The sequence below is a fragment of the Gymnodraco acuticeps genome, unplaced genomic scaffold (assembly GCF_902827175.1).
Source record: "Gymnodraco acuticeps unplaced genomic scaffold, fGymAcu1.1, whole genome shotgun sequence".
In the NCBI taxonomy this organism is placed as follows: Eukaryota; Metazoa; Chordata; class Actinopteri; order Perciformes; family Bathydraconidae; genus Gymnodraco; species Gymnodraco acuticeps.
This window is the reverse complement of record NW_022991812.1, coordinates 109,751-130,223: the sequence shown is the minus strand read 5'-3', so window position 1 is coordinate 130,223 and position 20,473 is coordinate 109,751. Positions and strand designations below refer to the sequence as shown.

At 41.3% G+C, this 20,473-nt stretch overlaps 1 long non-coding RNA gene across 1 annotated transcript; it reads left to right on the top strand.

Annotated features, from left to right (window-relative positions):
• Nucleotides 1-3,463: 3,463 nt before the first annotated feature.
• On the top strand, nt 3,464-19,549 carry LOC117535261. The gene is made up of 5 exons (XR_004567386.1): nt 3,464-3,514; nt 8,443-8,586; nt 11,779-11,850; nt 12,023-12,115; nt 19,333-19,549. It is a non-coding gene; the product is annotated as an uncharacterized LOC117535261 (long non-coding RNA).
• Nucleotides 19,550-20,473: the final 924 nt, after the last annotated feature.

Here is a 20,473-nt window from a genome sequence, read left to right as displayed (position 1 = left end):
TAGCATTTCTTTTGTGAGTGGCATAGACTGGCTTGCATCAATAGTGTTCACCTCCGCTGGCAGTAGTTCTCTTGGAATAGTGAATTTCACAAGGCCCAGATCAGTGCATGCAGCACCACCTAGCAGGGGCTTTTGTTTGGTGTTCACTATCTCGAACACAAATCTGTATTTTCCCCCTGACCACACAGTCAGTGTGAAATGTATGTATGTGTCAGAGTACAGCTTTAGCCTTGTTCTGGTCGGCTGTAAGGCTTTCTTTGGTGACAGTTTCTCTTTAAACTGGCGGCCCATAACATTGCAAGTGCCCCCTGTATCTAGCTGGCATAGCTGTCTTTTCTTATTCAGGTGTAGGTGCACAAACCATTTGCGTCCAGGTGCTTTCACATTCCCCACATATTCAGTGACATTGTATAGGTTTTCACTTGTATCTGAGTCCCCTTCAGTTTGCTGGACATCGTCAACAACATTAACTTTTCTTGTTTTCTCTGCTCTGCTGCTGGCCTGACATAATTTTGCAAAGTGATTTGAAACGCATAACAGGCATTAACAGATGCCCATATCTGTATCACAAAGGTCCGTTTATAAGGGTCATTCAAACTTTTAAATAATTGCAACAAGATTCTTAACACGAGGTTGCAAAAACTAAAATAATCTGTATGCAGCAGTTTTCATTGTTATTGTGTCTGTGCTTGACCCCTCAGAGTCGCAGTGTAAGAGCTGCACAGTTATGAATAAAGGCAGCTGCACCCTCTTTCATTCAGCATTCCCATTATTGCTTTATAAATGTCTTGCCCCCTTGTGTGTCCACTGAGGTTCGTCAGGCCCAACACATCTTCAACAAACTCCCCCTTTGCCTCATCATAAAACTCACAAACACCAGCAACTGAGCATTGTCAGTGGTGTCAGTGGACTCACCACCACAGCTAAGGAAATGCACTGTGCATTTTTTATTCCATCACAAAGCTGATGAATCAAATCACCAGCCAGTATTTATGTTCTTCTGGTTGCTGTGGAATCTGAGAGGGGGATTTGCTTGATTTACCTGTTATTTCCTCTTTTTGTTTGCCTTCAACATGGTCTCCATCACTTCAGTCATGCATTCTTTTATACTTCAGTTATTATCCAGTGGAAAGTCCTTACCTAATGGCCTAGTTCAATCAAAGTGGTTACTTTTTTTTGGCTGGGCAGTGAAGTTTTACACACCATCTTATTTGACTTTCTCAGGACATAAAACTGTTTTATGGGGCAGACCCCCTCAAAGAAAATAATATATTTACACACGTAAGGTCATCATCTTAACAGTTTTGTATGCGCATCCGTGAGCAGAGCATCAAGTTGTCATGTCTATTACAGCTGAATGCGGCGATTATCATTCTGTTCAGCAAAACGCCTCACAAACGTATTAAGATCAACAGCTTTAGTGCGTTTTGATTCAATGCTGAGTACAGCCAAACTGACAGTCTCTTCTCTGTCATTGTAGACCGCAAATACCTCAGCCCTTCAGTGCTTGAGGGTCAGAATGCTTCTCGATTTGCACCGTCCCGTTCAAATGAAATCGCCGCCAATCATATTTCCACGCTCGCGCCAGGGCAGAGGTTACAAGACGTGCGTCTTGTGCAGGGGCGGCGCCAGGGGGGAGCTAGGGGGTGCTGAAGCACCCCCCAGGATTGCCAAAGCACCCCCTAAGCACCCCCAATAAATATGTTTTTTTTTTTTTTCCCCCCGAAAATTATTATTATTATTATTTTTATTAAATTAGAAACATTATTGATTACATCAATGCAAATGTGAAACAAACACATTTTTGACCAAAAACATAAAGCCAACACAGGTGATATGATTAGGCCAATGGCCAGCACCCATTCGATTTTTGACCTACCCATAGGCTAAATTACTTTGACACTTGAGTGACTTCCTGTTAGCTAGAGCACCACATTATTTGCTAACAGCAAAGTGAAAGATGGATAGTTTTTTAGTCCTTAAACGTCCACGTGTGGACACTCAATCAAAACCACCTGAAAGCGAGAGGGATTCTGCACATAATAGCGTCGTGAGTAGCCTTCAAGTAGCTTCTCTGGTCTCTGTGTTTCATTCAAGCTCTGCTCTCTCTGTGTGTGTGTGTGTGTGTGTGTGTGTGTGTGTGTGTGTGTGTGTGTGTGTGTGTGTGTGTGTGTGTGTGTGTGTGTGTGTGTGTGGCACGAGCCATTTTGTGTGCGTGCGCGAGCGAGAGCTCGCCTCTACCGGAGATAGAGCTAACGATATAAGGAGCTTTTTCAACAACAAGGTGGAGGGAGAACTCTCTCCTCCCATACGGATAGTCTCAGATAACCTCAGGTGAAGTAAAGGGCTCTCAGTGTTTAGATAGTTAACTTTAGTCTAGTTATCTCAGTGGGTCTCAAACGGTTTGTTTTAAAAGGGTGTGTGATTTAAAAAATATCTATAAAGAAATAGAACATCTGTTTACAGTTCTGTGTCATATGGGTGTTGAGATGTATCCATAGATCTCTTAATGTTGCTCTCAAAGTGCACCAGATTGATGCTTTTAACTTCAATATTTAAAAAAATCTTCCCGGGGGAAACATGCCCCCGGACCCCACTAGAGGAGGTGAGGACCCCCCTAGAGGAGGTGAGGTCCACTTGTAAAAATAGCACTTTACCCCTGCTTACACCTATATGCCGTGAGCTGATTATCGAGCCTTCATTGTAACAGTCGCGGGTACACTGTGTGTGCGTGTGGGGAGTGTTGCAGTAGAAAATGCAACTGTAGCGCTGGTGCATCAATGGGAAACCCTTAATGTTTGAGCACCCTCTATGAAACGTCAAGCTACCCCACAGCACCCCCTAGAGAAAATCTCTGGCGCCGCCACTGGTCTTGTGCTGCATTCACTTGCACTCGGACATTAGAGACTTTCTCTCATAAATGTCCGATGAGCCACAACTTTTCTTTCAAAACAAAGCTGCCAACTGGGGTGGCAGCTTGGGTGGCAAGGCCTATTTTTAGGGTGGCAGTTGCCACCCTATGCCACCCCAGTGGTTGAAACTTGAGGCTACTAGCTGTACAGATGCAACTAGATGAGCTGTTAACTCTCGCTCTGACTTTTTATTTTTTAAACTCTCGCTCTGACTCAGACAGGTTGAAAGAGACGACACAGGCATTTTTCCCACCGGCATTCCGCGAAGACCCGCCCTACTGTGCCTCTGATTCGCAGACTGTTTGGGGGGAAAAAACGCTGACGGGATGCTGAATGTGATTGGACCAATGTGTTGACAGACACACACAGACAGTGGAACAGGACATGTAGAGCGCTGTTTGCAGTCTATGGACATAGCGGATAATTTTGACTCGTTGCGTTGTGGCGATGTCTCGCAGATAACACAGATAATACAGATAATACATATGAAAAGTATAATTTGCTCAGAGTCCAGAGACAGTAGTGGTTCGGTCGGGATCCGGACCGGAGTACGGACTTTGAGGATGCCTGGTTTAAAGTTTAAACACTGTCACAGAGGAGAGGTACGTACCTGTCAGCCAATAAAACACATTTATTTCCATGCAACTCTCTGATTGGTCTGGTGGTGTCTTGCCTCTGTTGCATTCACCGAACACGGGAAATTACAATTCTGCAGTCTTCTAGGTAAGGTACGGTTAATGTATTATATTATTGAGGGAGAATTTGTCCGGGGCTAAAGAAAACACATCCGGGGCTTTAGCCCCGGTTCCAGAACAAAATGACTCAGGGTGCATCTGTGATTTGAGAGGGTGCAGTGGTAAAGTGCTATTTTTACAAGTGTTGAGTGGACCTAACACCCTCTAGGGGGGTCCTCACCTCCTCTAGGGGGGTCATACTCCCCCGGGAAGATTTTTTTTTAAATATTGAAGTTAAAAGCATCAATCTGGTGCACTTTGAGAGCAACATTAAGAGATCTATGTGTTCTTTGCTTGATTCATGCCTTCCCAGTCCCTTATCACGTAGCCTATAAGAGCATGGCGCCATTTGTAGTAGCCAGTTGTGGTGAAGGCATCTGACTTACTTGAACCCATGGGCGTAGGAAGCATCCTGAATGTGGGGGGGACATTTTTAACGGGGGATGTGGGGGTCCCCCACCACGAAAAAAAATAGATTTCCTGTATTCTGGTGCATTTTAATAGGTGGTTTGATACTTTTATGTGGCTATACTAGCATGAGGGAAATGATGGGTACATTTTGTAATTTCATCCAGTAGTAAAGAAAGGAAACATATTTGATTATTAATTCAGAGCCGTCTTTGAATTAATAAAAAGCAGTTTAAATGCCCATTTTTTGTACATTTATATACAACATTAAATATGTGTGAGTGCATTGAGAGATATTGTTGTGGAGAGTCATTTATATATAAATCGCAAAATACATTTGTGAATCCTTCTGTGAGCATTTATTAATATTAAAACTGATCTGACTCCATACAGATGTTAAGTTCACCTAGGAATGGTATCATTGACTTAAATGTTGCTCTTCTGTCTATATTGGTCACATGATGCCCCTTGACTGAAATGCTTCATGTTCAATATCCCCACTGACTTCCTTAACATTCTGGGATGAGAGTCCACATCACAATTTACTCTAAACTGTCATTTCCCTTTCATCACTCACCTCAGCAACGGACCTCTCTCCACTGTCCCTGTGTTCTGCCTCACTCTCAAGCGCCTAGATGTCAAGAGAGGTGGTGAAGTGATCATTATTTATTGAGCAGTATACTCTTTCACATTGAATCATAACAAGTCATACTGAATGTAAATACAACTGTCTCTAAAGTAAGTCCCAGTCTGTGACATTGGACATTTTGAAGACTCAAAGTCCCAAGCAGTAGGTAGAATATTAGCTAGTCTATGTAATGTGTACAGAAAATAAATAGTAAACTGAATACTGGGATGGAAATTGCCTATAAGCACTCAGTAAAACATAAACACACACAACAAGCTTCTGAATGATAAGAAGTATAATTAAAACATGATGCACATTACCATTTTGAGAGAGAGTACCGAAGTTAATGAACTCAGAAAATAATCTCTTATCGAACTGAGGCTCCAGTAAAACACACTGACTGCGTCTCTACATGGACATCATGGTGTTTACATGAGCACAGAGAGATTGGGTTATTCATGTTCCCTGTTTACATGATAAATACTAGTGTAACGTCCGAGGTGTTAAGGCTTCAATGATACTTCTGTGTAACAAAAACTCAGGAACTTAGTACTTTTTGGAGCGTCCCAGATAGCGCCTCGGTTTATTATTGTACAGTCACACCACACCAGGACAGACTGCGCATGCTCACAACACATGACCTCTCAACCCAATGCTTACACTAGTAACCTGGCATTTCGATGCCTTTTCTCATCTAAACTATTCAGTATTTGTATCTCTCTATCATGACATAAAGACGAAACTCCTCTCCAGAAGTGAGACGCCACCATCACTGTTAACTGATTAACTGCTACCAGCTGAAGACTTACTTTCCTCTTCTTTGACATTTTTGTTCGTATGTCCATGTTGTCTGGGGGATAAAACATATCAAACCAAAAGATCGTCAGCTTTGATTTTCGCTGTATTAACCATTTCCTGAACATTTGGTGTGTGCACCTTACCTCCGCTACCGGCATCGCTTCAACAGATCTGAGCTGTCCAACTATGGCAACCAGTGACGTGCGGTGAGGTTCATGGCTGGTGAGGCACTGACTCTTTCAGAGTCAGATTTACAAATATTATATTTTGACCTTAATCGAAATGTTTGGTTATTTTCAAAAGCTTTTTTAGTCTGATGCTTCGATTCATTTTAAACAGACCGTTCAACAAAAGGATACCCACAATCTAAATATTGGATTGTTCTTTCTTAGTAAGATCCCATTTTCATTACAATTGTGGTCTTACCTTGACTTGAAGATGAAGTCCATGCTATCCTTCTGGACAAACATCTCCATTACATTTTTGTAAAAGTCCTCCTTATCTTCATGTAGTTTCAAAAGTCTAGCTTGTTGTTTCCGTCTACCGTCCCTGCGTAGAATAACAGTAGCAACAAGAACCTGTGGGCTCACGTTCACCCCCTTCAGTGCGGCAGAGGTTATGGCTGCCTCTCCTGGTGCTTTTTTCATTGCCGTTGTATGATGTGACCAGCGGGCCTAAATATCATATATACGTGAAATAAGTTATTTAGAGACTATGGATGGCGAGGATAAATGTAATAAAGGGATCTACAAACATTACATTGGTGACATACAGTGAGATGGTGCAGGCATGCGCTTAGGGCCCGCTTTCCAGCCAGTTTCTGTGGGGTGACGCATTCTGAGGTGAGGCAGAGCTCATCTGTGCCTCACCTCACCCCACAGTAACTGGCTTGAGCGCGCTCACAAAATAAGTGTCGCGCTACATTAGTGCCCGCGCTCCAGCCAGTTACTGTGGGCTTACGAGAGGCAGAGCTCGTCCCTGCCTCACTTCTCATCGCTACCCGTAGTTGTAGCGGAGCTCGGCTGATTTTGACTATAAAAAGCGATTGGAATCATACATAAATCACATTTACAAAACAGATCAGTGGAGACATTTTATTATTATTACTATTTAGTTTTTCTTTAGTTGTTTTACCGTTACATTGGAGTATGACAGGGGGCTCTGCCTCCCCTGACTGCAAGTCGCTGATGGCAACACTCCTTGAACATGCGTGCGCTATGTGAGAATCTGCCTTGGTACAAAGTAGCAGTGAAAACATGGTACGGAGTTTCATTGATTTGGGCATTCTCTCAATAAGCAAGTGGAATGGATTTGATAGTGAAGCACTGACACAGCGCTCTACAAAGTGCGGCGAGTGGATAGACCGATTCACGGACTTTCCACAGTGGGGAAAGTGGGGGGGTCTGAACTAATCATTTCAAAAAGTGGGGGAGACTTGTCCCACCCTCATATAATGGCTGTGATGCCCATGCTTGAACCAAAATGTCTACATGCATATCAGAAGATGGCATATTTTTTACATGAATATTCCATCTCTGTTTTGAAACCATGAGCTGCAAAAATGAGCGCCTTACCCCACACTGTACAGGCGAGTTGGGTACTTATTTAAATATACCTGGGCAGGCTCTGTTTTCCCGAGGTCCTCTGGCACTTGCGGGCCGCTGAGGGGTGGCGGCGTTTGGGGCAACGAAGACGGCTGCTCCGCCTCCGTGGGCGAGGCGGGCAAAGCTGGCGAGTCGGGCGTTAGTGTCCACGACAGTGGCCACGGGCAACGTAATGTCCCCATCATCTGAACTGTTATTACCTGCAGCAGATGCAGTGTTACTGCTGGCGATAAGGGCTGGTTGTTTTAACCATTTTCTGATGTCCATCATTGACTGCTGTGTAAGCACCTTGCAGATGACGAACGTGCAGCGGCACAGGTCACGCGTACCTGACATAATAACGTTACTTACCGTTTAAATTGACCAAATAAATGAAGCAGACAATGTTATTTAACCACAATTACAATTTATTTTTATTTCAACTATCTTCTTCTTCTTCTTCATGTAATATTTTTCCCTTTTTTTTTTCACTTTTCATTTGTCAAATGAGGGTGCATAACGACTCAACTGAGGGTGCAATGCACCCTTATGCACCCCCGTAGAACCGGGCCTGTGCCTACCCCAGGCGACGCCCATGCGTACCTGCCTGTCAGCCTTCCATCTGTGCACAAATGTATCTCGTGCCCTCATTGGTCATGTGCGCGTTCGTGTGTGTTGGAGGAGGGGCTCTGTGAGGAAGTGGCAGATTTTTTCCGGCTGTGTATTTTCAAATTCTAGCGCACTCGAGCTGATTTCTCCAAAATTACCTAACCTTTAAGATTACAGATGTTCTTCCCCCTCCTGTCCAGTGATAACCACGTATCTCCAGATGATTTTAAATGTTTACGATGAACTAGGATCCAGTATTTATGTATGTGTTGAGGCAGGCTATTAAAAAGCCTCTTGCATCAGCTTGAAAATGCACCGTCACAGAGCTGAAAACTGGGCTGTTTTTCTGAAAAACTCATGAAAAGCTGACTTTTTAAAGATACGTGGTTATCACAGGACAAAACTACACACATATATTGATCTCATAGAATCTGCAGCAATGCATTTAACAAACCAAGAGTATATAAAGCAGTTCAAATAATCTACACTATGCAATTTGTGCATTCATGCAGCAGTAATATTATTCCTCAAACAAATATATATATAATATGGAACAATATATTGCACAGTTAACACTAGAGTACCCAAAACAACCTCACAAGTAAGGTTTGAATGCAGGATGTTTATTGATTTTTGTTCACTTTGTGTTATTATAATTTGTACTAGCTTGTTTTCAGCTGCTTGTCTACTTTCTAACTTTCTTATAAATTGTTTTGGAACTGTCTTACTGTGAGAGCAATTGCAAATAATCCCTGTTTGTACCTGTCCAGGTGATGAGGCTGGTTATGAAATGAGCTGCAGACAGGGGAGGGTGTTGAAGTGGAAGTATGAAGTCAGACTGGTCGGACTGGTCAGACTGGTCCGACTGCCAGACTCCATTTTACACTTCGACAGAGCAGGAGGAGAAAAACAGGGTGAGTGTTAACACCAGGATCTGCTTTTTAACACATTAATCATGTACTCTGTTATACTGTATAAACCCTCCAGAAAAACGCGGGCAAAAATCCTTGATTATGCGATCAAACATGCGGGGTTTTATGTGATTTTATGCGGTGAAATTGCGAAATATGCGGAAAGTTGCGAAATATGCGGAACAAATAAATATTGGGCTGTCTTATTTATTTATTTATTCTCTCTCACACACAACCTGCCACTAACGTTAAACCCCTTTACTATTCAATTAAACACACACACACACACACACACACACACACACACACACACACACACACACACACTTCTCCGCCTCATTCTGTTTTCATTTACTCGTTCGTTATCTGACCAGCTTCAATCTTGTAGGCTCAGTGGCGTTTCTATATGTACAAAAGTGGTGGGGCACAAACAACTTAGATGTCTATATATAAGCTTCTAAAGTGAGGTTCATGGCTGGTGAGGCACTGACTCTTCAGGTTTACAAATATTATATTTTGACCTAAATCAAAATATAATATTATTTTCAAAAGCCTCTTTAGTCCATCCATCCATCTTCTCCCGCTTATCCGTGGTCGGGTCGCGGGGGTAGCAGTTCCAGCAGAGAGCCCCAAACTTTCTTTTCCCTGGCGACATCAACCAGCTCTGACTGGGGGATCCCAAGGCGCTCCCAGGCCAGCAAAGAGATATAATCCCTCCACCTGGTCCTAGGTCTACCCCTTGGTCTCTTCCCAGCTGGACGTGCCTGGAACACCTCCCTAGGGAGGCACCCAGGTGGCATCCTAACTAGGTGCCCGAACCACCTCAACTGGCTCCTTTCGACGCGAAGGAGGAGCGGCTCAACTCCGAGTCCCTCTTTGATGACCGAACTTCTCACCTTATCCCTAAGGGAGACACCAGCCACCCTGCGGAGAAAACCCATCTCGGCCGCTTGTATCCGCGATCTCGTTCTTTCGGGCATGACCCATCCTTCATGCCCATAGGTGAGGGTAGGAACGAAAATGGCCCGGAAGACCGAGAGCTTTGCCTTCTGGCTCAGCTCCCTTTTCGTCACAACGGTGCGGTAAAGCGACTGCCGTACCGCTCCCGCTGCTCCGATTCTCCGGCCCATCTCACGCTCCATTGTTCCCTCACTCGAGAACAAGACCCCGAGATACTTGAACTCCTTCACTTGGGGTAAGGACTCATTCCCTACTTGAAGTGGACAGTCCATCGGTTTCCTGCTGCGAACCATGGCCTCTTTAGTCTGATGCTTCAATTAATTTTAAACAGACAGTTCAACAGAAGGATACCCAAAAAAAATTATTGTATCATTTAAATATTGAATTGTTCTAAGATCCCATTTTCAATAAAATGGTGGTCTTACCTTGACTTAAAGATGAAGTCCAAGCCATCCTTCTGGACAAAAATCTCTATTACTTTTTTGTAAAAGTCCTCCTTATCTTCTTGTAGTTTCAAAAGTCTATCATAAATCTAAATGATGGATTTATGATTCGAAAATGATAAGTAGGGTAGACGTGTGGATATTATCTGGCTGAACAAAATGTGCATTTATCTAACAGCTACGTTTCCCACAGATCTTATTTTGAGATATTTTCTAAAATCCGATGGAGAAATCTCATTGCTTTTTTGTGGAGGGAACCCATGCGCAGCTTACTTCCTGGTTTTAGGACACGTCTCTCTCCTCCTCTTCACCTGCTCTTCACACACCACACTTTTCGCGGCACACATACTTACAGCCAATCAGCTCTGAATGATGTGAGATGACGTATGGTGGGGATGGCAGCTCTATGCCCCTATGGTCATTATTTTTTTGCCACACACATTAAATAGGAAAATACTCTTAGCATGCGCAGTGTAGTATTTACAGTCACCGTTCACTTAGACAGTGAGAGGGAGGGGCAGGATCGGGTTTTGTCCCACATCGCTCTAAACAGCTCAATAGGCACACACTGTAGACACTAATCAGAAGAACACAGACTAAAACAGCAATGTACAGACGAATCAGATGATTAAACATGATCTTAAAATATATTTTATATATATTTTAATTTATTTTTTTGCATTTTGTTGTAATCATTATTTTTTAATACTTTCTGCTGACACTAGGTGGGGCTAGCTCCAACACACAGTTGCACGGGGTGCAGAATAGTTTCCCCCCACTTTCGTGCGTGACATCGGGGAACTGCTTTGCCCGGTCTTTAGCTGAATTGTTCGTCGGTAAATGAGATGGATTAGATTTTTTCATCTTGGTGTTTTCTCTCTCGTGTGAGCTCCACACGTTCACTCTACGGTGTTGTTTACCTTCTGTGATGCGCGAGCTGATGACGCCGCGTCATCATCATCATCACTTCACGTCAAGACGAGTTAACTTTTTTTTTTCTCAACTTTGTGTGGAAAAATGCGGGGATTATGCGGCCTTTTGATAAATATGCGGCCTTTTAAAAATCTGCGCCATTTTGCTGATTATGCGTTCAATTCTGCGATCGCAGAATCGCGTTTTTCTGGAGGGTCTATAAAGTGATGTTTAAAACTCAGTTAACTAACTATATGTCAGAAAATAATCTGTAAATTAAAATATATATATTTCCTGCAGTCGAAAGTGAAATCTTCAAATGTTGTGAACTTTTTTATCAATTTCTTGGTTTCTGATTCATCAGTTACATAACATGTGTTTGTGTGTGTGTGGGTGTGTGTGCGCGTGCGTGCGTGCGTGCAGTGTTACTGGTTTCAGCCTCAGACAGGAAGTAAGATTATGTTTCTACTGTGAACTGACCTGAAGAGGATTCAGTTATTAAATAATCTGATAATATAACTTGTTGATACATGAACACAGTACAGAAACACTGCAGTATAATAAAGCAACACAGTAGATTACAGTAATGCAGTTTAATTTAACTATAACAATTTATATACTTAAGTCAAGTAAATCAACTTCAAACGTAAAACTTTTCACTGAACTGTAACGACAGAAACCAAGAAGCACGACTAACAAACAGAAAGTTTAGCACAAGTCCAAAAATCTTCATCCGTTGAACAGACAGAAGTCAAATCAAGGAGGCAAACCTAACTAAGCAAGAAGATTGAAGGATTAGCCAATCAAGTGTCATGTTAATATTACCTCTGCTCTTTACAAGAACTAAATCATATGTGTGAACTATGTGTTGTTTCCACAGACTGAGAGCAGCTTCTCCTGATTCTGGCCGGTCTAAAGACTTCAGTAAGGAACCTGGACCCTCAGACACAAAGTAAGAGTTTCTACTGGGACCTGGAGAGGATTCAGTTTTAAGTAACGCAATGTAATTCATTAGATTCAGTTCAGTTCAAAGTCCAACAATCTTTAATCAGGTGAACAGACAGAAGTCAAAAGCTGCTCTTTGGATGAACTGATGATGTGCAAAACATGTGTTGTTTCCACAGAAGGAGAGCAGAGTCTCCAGTCCCCAGCTGTCTCTGAAGAGTGACCGGTCTGAAGAGGAACCTCCAGACTTCAGAGATGAACTCAGACAGGAAGTAAGAGTCTGTTTCTACTGTAACCTGACCTCAAGAGGATTCAGATTTTATATATAATCGTATAATCTAAACTGTTCTTTCATAATTACATGAGCGCAGTAGAGTACAGACACTCTGTAGAATGAAGTACAGAAATGCAGTACACTGTAAAAAAACGTTTTTATGGTAAAAACCTGGCAGCTTTGTTGCTAGAATAATGTAAAAAATACGGTAAACTGTAAAAAACTTCACAGAACAACATGTATATTTTACATTTTAAATCTGTAATTTCAACAGCCCTTTTCTGCTGAATATCATGTTCACATTGCTATTAAACTGATTATTTCAGTAAGATTTACATGCAGTTGTTGTATCATTGAAGAAGAATACCAAACAAATAACACTGTTTAACTGCAAAAGCATCAGTGTAATGCGGTGTTTTACGGTGAAAGCAACATCTAAATACTGCAATTTAAATTTTCTGTAAAACATATTTATTACAATTAAAATGCAGAAAAAACTGTTCTATGAATATCAATCTCAAATATAAAGTATAAAACCGCCTGTAAGGATTATTGATCAGTGGAAAAAAAATCGTTTTCCTATACATTAGTCAGATTGAAAGATTTCATTTCAACTACACTGCCTTCGTATATATATATATATATATATATATATATATATATATATATATATATATATATATATATATATATATATATATATATATGTATATATGTTTGACTATTACCAGAAATGTGAAGAATGTAATCCAGGGTACACAGATTAACCACTTAAAATTAAAAATGCAAAGCTAGATAAACCTCAAGAGCCACTGTATTAAAAGTTGAACAAATTCCAACAAGAACTTGCCTTTCCAAGAATGTATTATATATAAAATAGCAGTGATCAAAAAACATCTGTCATTTCTCAACATACATATTGGTAAAACATACAAACTAAGGCTGCACAATAAACAAACAGCTCAACATTGTCCAGGAAAAAACGGTACTTTTCAGCTCCAGCTCCGAGCCGGAGCTGAAAACGCGTTGGTGTGAAAGGGGCATAAGTGAGATAGGTGAAGAGGTAGGGTCAGCAGAGACCCTTCACTTCAGAAACAAAAACCCAAGTGGAAAACAAAACAACAGTACGTGGTATTTTATACTGTATATAACCTAGTTATTGTTAATTCATGCCATAACACAAGTGTTCTTAATGCACAAGAGAAACAAGGTGTTCAGACAAACAATCGGGTGCCCTTTGAGTCCCCCAAGCTTACTTCAATAATTTTAAATGAAAGGAAACTACAAAATGTATTTTAAAGCAATGAATTAATGGAACAGGTTTTTTTGCATTACAATGTCAAACTAAATATATATTTTGTTTTAAAAAAATTGATTTTCTTAGTATTAGACAGACATATTTGCATGTCCTCACTAAGCATTATTACATATTAATTTAATATCAAACCAATCAAAATGGCCAATTATCCCAAAATGTTGCTGCTAATATAATCACATGCTTGTCAACTTTAACTGATCAAAAATCAATTCTGAAAAAATACTTGAATTATCTATGAAATTGCAATATTGTTCCTCAGTTAGTTTCAAACCCGTCACGCCAATCATTTACCCTCCTATTAAAATAATGGATCAGTCCATGTGTGATCTGCATTGAGGGAATCACATCACAAAAGTGTCCGTTTCTTCTCTTACCTATATTTCAGTTTTTGTATTTTCAGATTAAGATTGACAAGCTCAACATTTCAACTTATAATTAAGTACACAAATGACATCACCCATCTCTTCAGAGAGCTACAGGTGACCTGTGCAGCAACACATTTCAATCAATATTTGTCAATACTAAGAGCTGCTGTAATGGAACATGTTGGAGAATAAGAACATACCATGTGGTCCAGCTGGAGTTTCATCTGCCTCCTGATCCCTGCCTCTGTCCCTCTTTCTGACACTTCATCTTTATTCCTCACATACATTTCTTCTTCTTCACTAATGTCTTCATCTCCTCCTCCTGCTCTGACCCTCCTGGTCTCTTCATCTCCTCCTCTTCCTCCTGCTCTGACCCTCCTGGTCTCTTCATATCCTCCTCTTCCTCCTGCTCTGACTCTCCTGGTCTCTTCAGTGAACTCTCTTTTCCTTTTCCTCTTTCTGTTCGTCCTGATCACTTCTCATATGTCTTTGTGTTGTTGTTGAATCACTCCTATACTCTGGCCTGCAAGAGTCTACTTGTGAAAAGCACTGGTACAAATGCTTGTATAACTTTACGCGTTAGGGCCATGTAGCCTAGCTAATATGTAGCATATCATATAACATCAGAAAGTATTGATCAAGCGCACACAGGCAGCTGTGTTTGGATCCAGTTTTTACAGTAAAGGATGTATCCTGGTTTCATTGATCTGGCCTCATTGCTGTGATGTGTAGTTTACGTGGATTTAATAGTAGGCTACCGCGTGGTTTAGCAAAGTGATCGATCTCCCAGCTAACGCTGTCTGCGTAGTATTTTGTAACGTAACGCCCCAAATAGTGTGAGTGTAACACGTCAACATTTTTACACTCAACAGTAATGTCCTGAGCTTTTACATCCACATAAGCCAACCGAAGATTGTTTAAGCAACTTCACTTTGTAACAGCAAACCCCAAGAGTGGCTACAATGACCTTAAAAGAATAGGTTGACATTTTGAGAGTTACATATTGAATTTGTTTTAATTAGTTAAAAGAACATAAAAAAAAGGCACTTCAAATTTTAACTACGATTTAAACAATCAAACAAACTGTAACTTGGGCACATCGCCACATGCCATTGATCTTGCTGTCCATATTCAGACATCACGCCACTCATGGTCCGAAAGTTCCTGTATCAAGGTGAGGACTCTCGGGTTCACCTGAAGACGGGATGCGCGTGTCTTCTCCTCTTTGGTGCCCTTCTCTGGGTTGATGGAGAAAAGACACCTTCAAATAAAAATACAAACAAACAACAGAATTAATAATAAAATAGTTTGCCTAACAACAAAAAACTTCACATCAATCTTAATATTTTGAAGACAAAATGACAATTATCTTAACCCCCAATTCACTGAAGCAGCTGCTTTAGATTTGTTGCAGTTTAATAAAATAAATTGTTGGATAAAGCCAATCCCAAAAAACACATACCTCTGGACAAACTCCAGGGTGGATGCCAGCTCTGACGGGTAGGCGATGTTGAAGCAATAGTAGCTCCCAAACATCATGGACAGAAACCAAGGAGGGGATGTTGTCCTGTACTATGTTTCGATCCACACTCAGCATGAATCGCCTTGAAGAATAGCATGATCGTCCTAAAAAAGAAGAAAAACACAATTCAAACTAAATTAAAACAAGACTTCCTGAAACATTTCACAAAACAATTTTAGCAAACATGTTATTACATTTTAAGGTCTGTTAAATTGCTCACCATCAGTACAACAATACACACTGGGGTTCGTTCCTATGCACTCTACAATGCAGCACATAACCCTTCAAAGTCTGTAGCGTTTTGCTGCAAAAACGGCAGGTAATAATTTTTAGCACGCTAACACGACTGCCCGTTAAGTTTGAACCCGCTCAGATGTAGCTTCAAACCCCCGCTTCACAACAGCATGAATTAAACGAAAATAAAGAGTTCAGCTTTTAGCATGATACTTCAATAACGTTACCAGACTATTTAAATTAACTCCCGGTCAGTAGACGTTATAACTATGAATGCAAAATGCAATCAATCACAAACGGAAGCTAGTATTGTCCTGACAACACACCGTGTTATAATTGAAGTTTGAAGAAAATAAACGGTTAGCTTACCAGTGCTACAGATGTGATCCTCCACTCATGTGCACACAGCTCCGTGGTCCGTGGCAGGCAGACTTGAGACAGACTTGGCCGCGCACTAAGCAGTAACCGTTAACCTTTAAAAAGTGGCTGCTCCCGCGATAATTAAATAGTCCAATGAAATAACAGAAACAAACTCTACTGCTCAGTAGGCGTGTCTCAGTTCAGCTGCCGTTTCCTTCGGAGGCTGCGTTCGTTGACCGCTTGCCTCACTTCCGCCGAGAGGCTGTCCCAATAAAAAAAAAAAAGACAAGACTCAAAAAGTAGACTTACCGTTGTGTGGACGGGCCATTACGGCCCATGGTTACGGCCCATGGTTACGGCCCATTGTTACGGCCCATGGTTACGGCCCATGGTTACGGCCCATTGTTACGGCCCGTCCACACTATGGTCCACACCGTCCACACGTAGTGGCGCGTTCGATTACTGTTCTGTCTGCCGTGGGCTGCATTCCACTCCAAATAGCCGGGCGGCCCCAGAATCCAAACGCCAGCTGTTTTATGGATTCTCATTTAATTTCCAAGAATATCTCAGTACTGGGTTATTTCCAATTTCAAAATAAACATATGTATTAAACAAATAGAAATAAGAAGTAAGTATATTATAGTTTATTCAAGAATGAAAAAATATAAAAAAACATGATTTTAACACTGTCATGTTGTAATTTTAACTGTATTGTATTGTTTTATGTATTACAGTTGTTCTGTGTTCAAACCACAGAAATCTGTAAATTATACAATGAAATATAATTATTTTTAACATATTCTTAATGTGAATTTAACAGTTTTGTTTGGTTCAGTACTTTACGAAATATTACTGTAAATTAAACACTGCTTCATTGTTTCTCTATTTACAGTTTTTTGATGTTGTGATTTTACAGCTTTTCCCTGTTAATTTCAGACTTTTTTTACAGTGTAGATTAGAGTAAAGATTTGCAGTAAAGTACAAAAAGAAAGGCAGTAGAGAACTAAGTAAACTACTCCAGTAAAATAACTCTCTCTCTCCACATGTAGGACCTCTGGTTAAGCAAATCAAATACAAACATGTACAACTTCACAAATGAATATGTAATAACAAGCCACCAATAAAAACATTAAAGTTCAGTCAACAAGGACGAAGAGGACAGTTCACAATATTTTAGGATATTTCAATATGCTATTATATTATCAATGTATCAGTGTTTTGACATGTTCTTAAAATGACAATAATACTTGAAACAATATCAATCTTCCTTCAAATGAGTTGACTACCTCAGTTTCTTTTTCAGACGCATTTGAAGAGGTTTATTAATAATAGTAATAACCTGGTGAGCTGGTTGTGTTTAGCATTAGCAGATGATTTCATGTAGAGTCAATACAAAGACACACATGTTTACCTGGCAACACGAGTTAAATAAAGAAGCAACATTCATATCCCCCGTGTATTCACACAACTTGAAAAGTTACAACTTGAGAGTAAAGTTTGTGACGCTCTGATACAAAAACAGTGTTGAGATTCTGCTCCTGTCGTCACTGACATGCTGAGATAAATCAGAAGAGGGAACATCAGCAGCCAGAGCTCTACAGCACCTCATATTAAATCAGGGTTATTCATGTACCTGTATAAACCAGAGACTGTCTGTGGTGCTAACAATATAATAGCTGCTGTTCTAATGACTGGATGGAGTTATGTTGAGTGTTGATGGATCCACTACAATGTTAGCCTAGCTTTAATCAAAGAGATCTCCATTCAGAAAACAACAATTTTAAAGTGTTTTGCTCGTTGTGTTGCAGACAGACCTGACGAAGCATTAACTCAAATCAATATCATTATGTTGTTATTCCTAAAAGACACAACGTGCTTGAGGTGCGGGGATTTACAGCCCAGGGGGATCAACTTAATGGGAGACGCAAGCTGCCCGACAAGTATTTCCGAGGCACACTTCATATGATCATTATAGTTAGGCTATAAAACAATAAGAGCATATATATATGCATATATGCACGCATATATATATATATATATTATATATATATATGCATGCATATATGCATATATATATATATATTATATATATATATATATATATATGTATATATATATGCATATTTATATATATATGCGTGCATATATGCATATATATATACATATATGTGAATATATATATGCATATTTATATATGTGAATATATATATGCATATTTATATATATGCATATTTATATATGCGTGCATATATGCGTGCATATATGTGTGTGTCTGTATATTTTCATTTCATTTCAAACCTTTATTTATCCAGATTGGTCCCATTGAGATCATAGATCTCTTTTTCAAGGGAGACCTGCAGCATATAGGTTCCACATGAAACATAAAACAATAAAGGACATCATACATTATATTTACAGGTTACATTTACATAGTTATAGACATTTACAAGTGCCCATAGTATCAACGAGCATTTCATTTAGCCTAGTTTTAAAGACATGCAGAGGAATGAGATCGCTCAGTTTCAATTCTTGCTGAAGATTGTTCCAAGCAAGTGGAGCTGCGCACATAAAAGCTGTCTTACCTAAGACAGTCCTTGCTCTTGGCACATCTAACAATACTACATCATGCGATCTCAGACAATAGCTGCTTGCAACTCTCTGTGTTATCAGAGAGCAGATAATATAAACTGTATATTATTTTCCATCATTCAATGGACAATTTGTACTTTTTTAATACCATCAAACATATGTTCATATATAAAGTGGGTAACTATACAAAACGAAGTGAGATAACTGTTTATGAATATCTGTTAAATGTTATGTAAACTTGTGTAACTAATGAAAGATAAATGACTGTTTCAAAAAAACTATTATATATAAAAATGTATAGTGCAGTTTTTATTTTCATTGCAATATATATTTTTTATATGTATCAATATATAACCATACATGGTCCATGCATATATTGTAATATATTTAAAAATATAAGGACTACTTTCCCATATATGGTAATGTATGATCCAGTATGTGGCAGATGTTTAAGTAAGCTTTCTTAGCGCTAATGTTATAATAGTCAGATTGCTCTGAAGATGGGAGGTGATATTCTATTAATGTTCACGTTCCTTTCTCCTGTAATATGACTTGATCGCTTTAAACTCCGCACACTGAGCTCTGATTGGTCAGCAGACGGTGCTTTCACTGAGTTGATCTCTTACCATGGAGATCTACCCCGGTAAGAAGTGAACCAGCATCGTAGGACCGGAAACCCAGAGTTAACCCTGGAGTTACCTCGCTAAGTGAAAATCCTGCTTCGTAGTATAGGCCTCTGGTCAGACTCCAGCTGGATGAACAACTGTCAGTCAGAACACAGGCCGGTGAAGGATTGTTGTAGTAACTTGTCCCCTATGTGTCTACAGAGTCCCAGCAGAGAGCAGAGTCCCAGCAGAGAGCAGAGTCTCAGCAGACAAGTGGCTGCGCTCAGTTCTACCAGGTCCAAGACATGCATTGTCCCAGAGAAATGTCCCAGCAGAGAGCAGAGTCCCAGCAGAGAGCAGAGTCCCAGCAGAGAACAGAGTCCCAGCAGAGAGCAGAGTCCCAGCAGAGAGCAGAGTCCCAGCAGAGAACAGAGTCCCAGCAGAGAGCAGAGTCCCAGCAGAGAGCAGAGTCCCAGCAGTGAGCAGAGTCCCAGCAGAGAGCAGAGTCTCAGCAGAGAGCAGAGTCCCAGCAGAGAACAGAGTCCCAGCAGAGAGCAGAGTCCCAGCAGAGAGCAGAGTCCCAGCAGAGAGCAGAGTCCCAGCAGTGAGCAGAGTCTCAGCAGAGAGCAGAGTCCCAGCAGAGAGCAGAGTCTCAGCAGAGAGCAGAGTCCCAGCAGAGAACAGAGTCCCAGCAGAGAGCAGAGTCCCAGCAGAGAGCAGAGTCCCAGCAGAGAGCAGAGTCCCAGCAGAGAGCAGAGTCCCAGCAGTGAGCAGAGTCTCAGCAGAGAGCAGAGTCCCAGCAGAGAGCAGAGTCCCAGCAGAGAACAGAGTCCCAGCAGAGAGCAGAGTCCCAGCAGAGAGCAGAGTCCCAGCAGAGAGCAGAGTCCCGGCAGTGAGCAGAGTCTCGGCAGAGAGCAGAGTCCCGGCAGAGAGCAGAGTCTCGGCAGAGAGCAGAGTCCCGGCAGAGAGCAGAGTCTCGGCAGAGAGCAGAGTCTCGGCAGAGAGCAGAGTCTCGGCAGAGAGCAGAGTCTCGGCAGAGAGCAGAGTCCCGGCAGAGAGCAGAGTCTCGGCAGAGAGCAGAGTCCCGGCAGAGAGCAGAGTCTCGGCAGAGAGCAGAGTCCCGGCAGAGAGCAGAGTCCCGGCAGAGAGCAGAGTCCCGGCAGAGAGCAGAGTCCCAGCAGTGAGCAGAGGCCCAGCAGAGAGCAGAGTCCCGGCAGAGAGCAGAGACTCAGCAGAGAGCAGAGTCCCAGCAGTGAGCAGAGTCTCAGCAGAGAGCAGAGTCTCGGCAGAGAGCAGAGTCCCGGCAGAGAGCAGAGTCCCAGCAGAGAGCAGAGTCCCAGCAGTGAGCAGAGTCTCGGCAGAG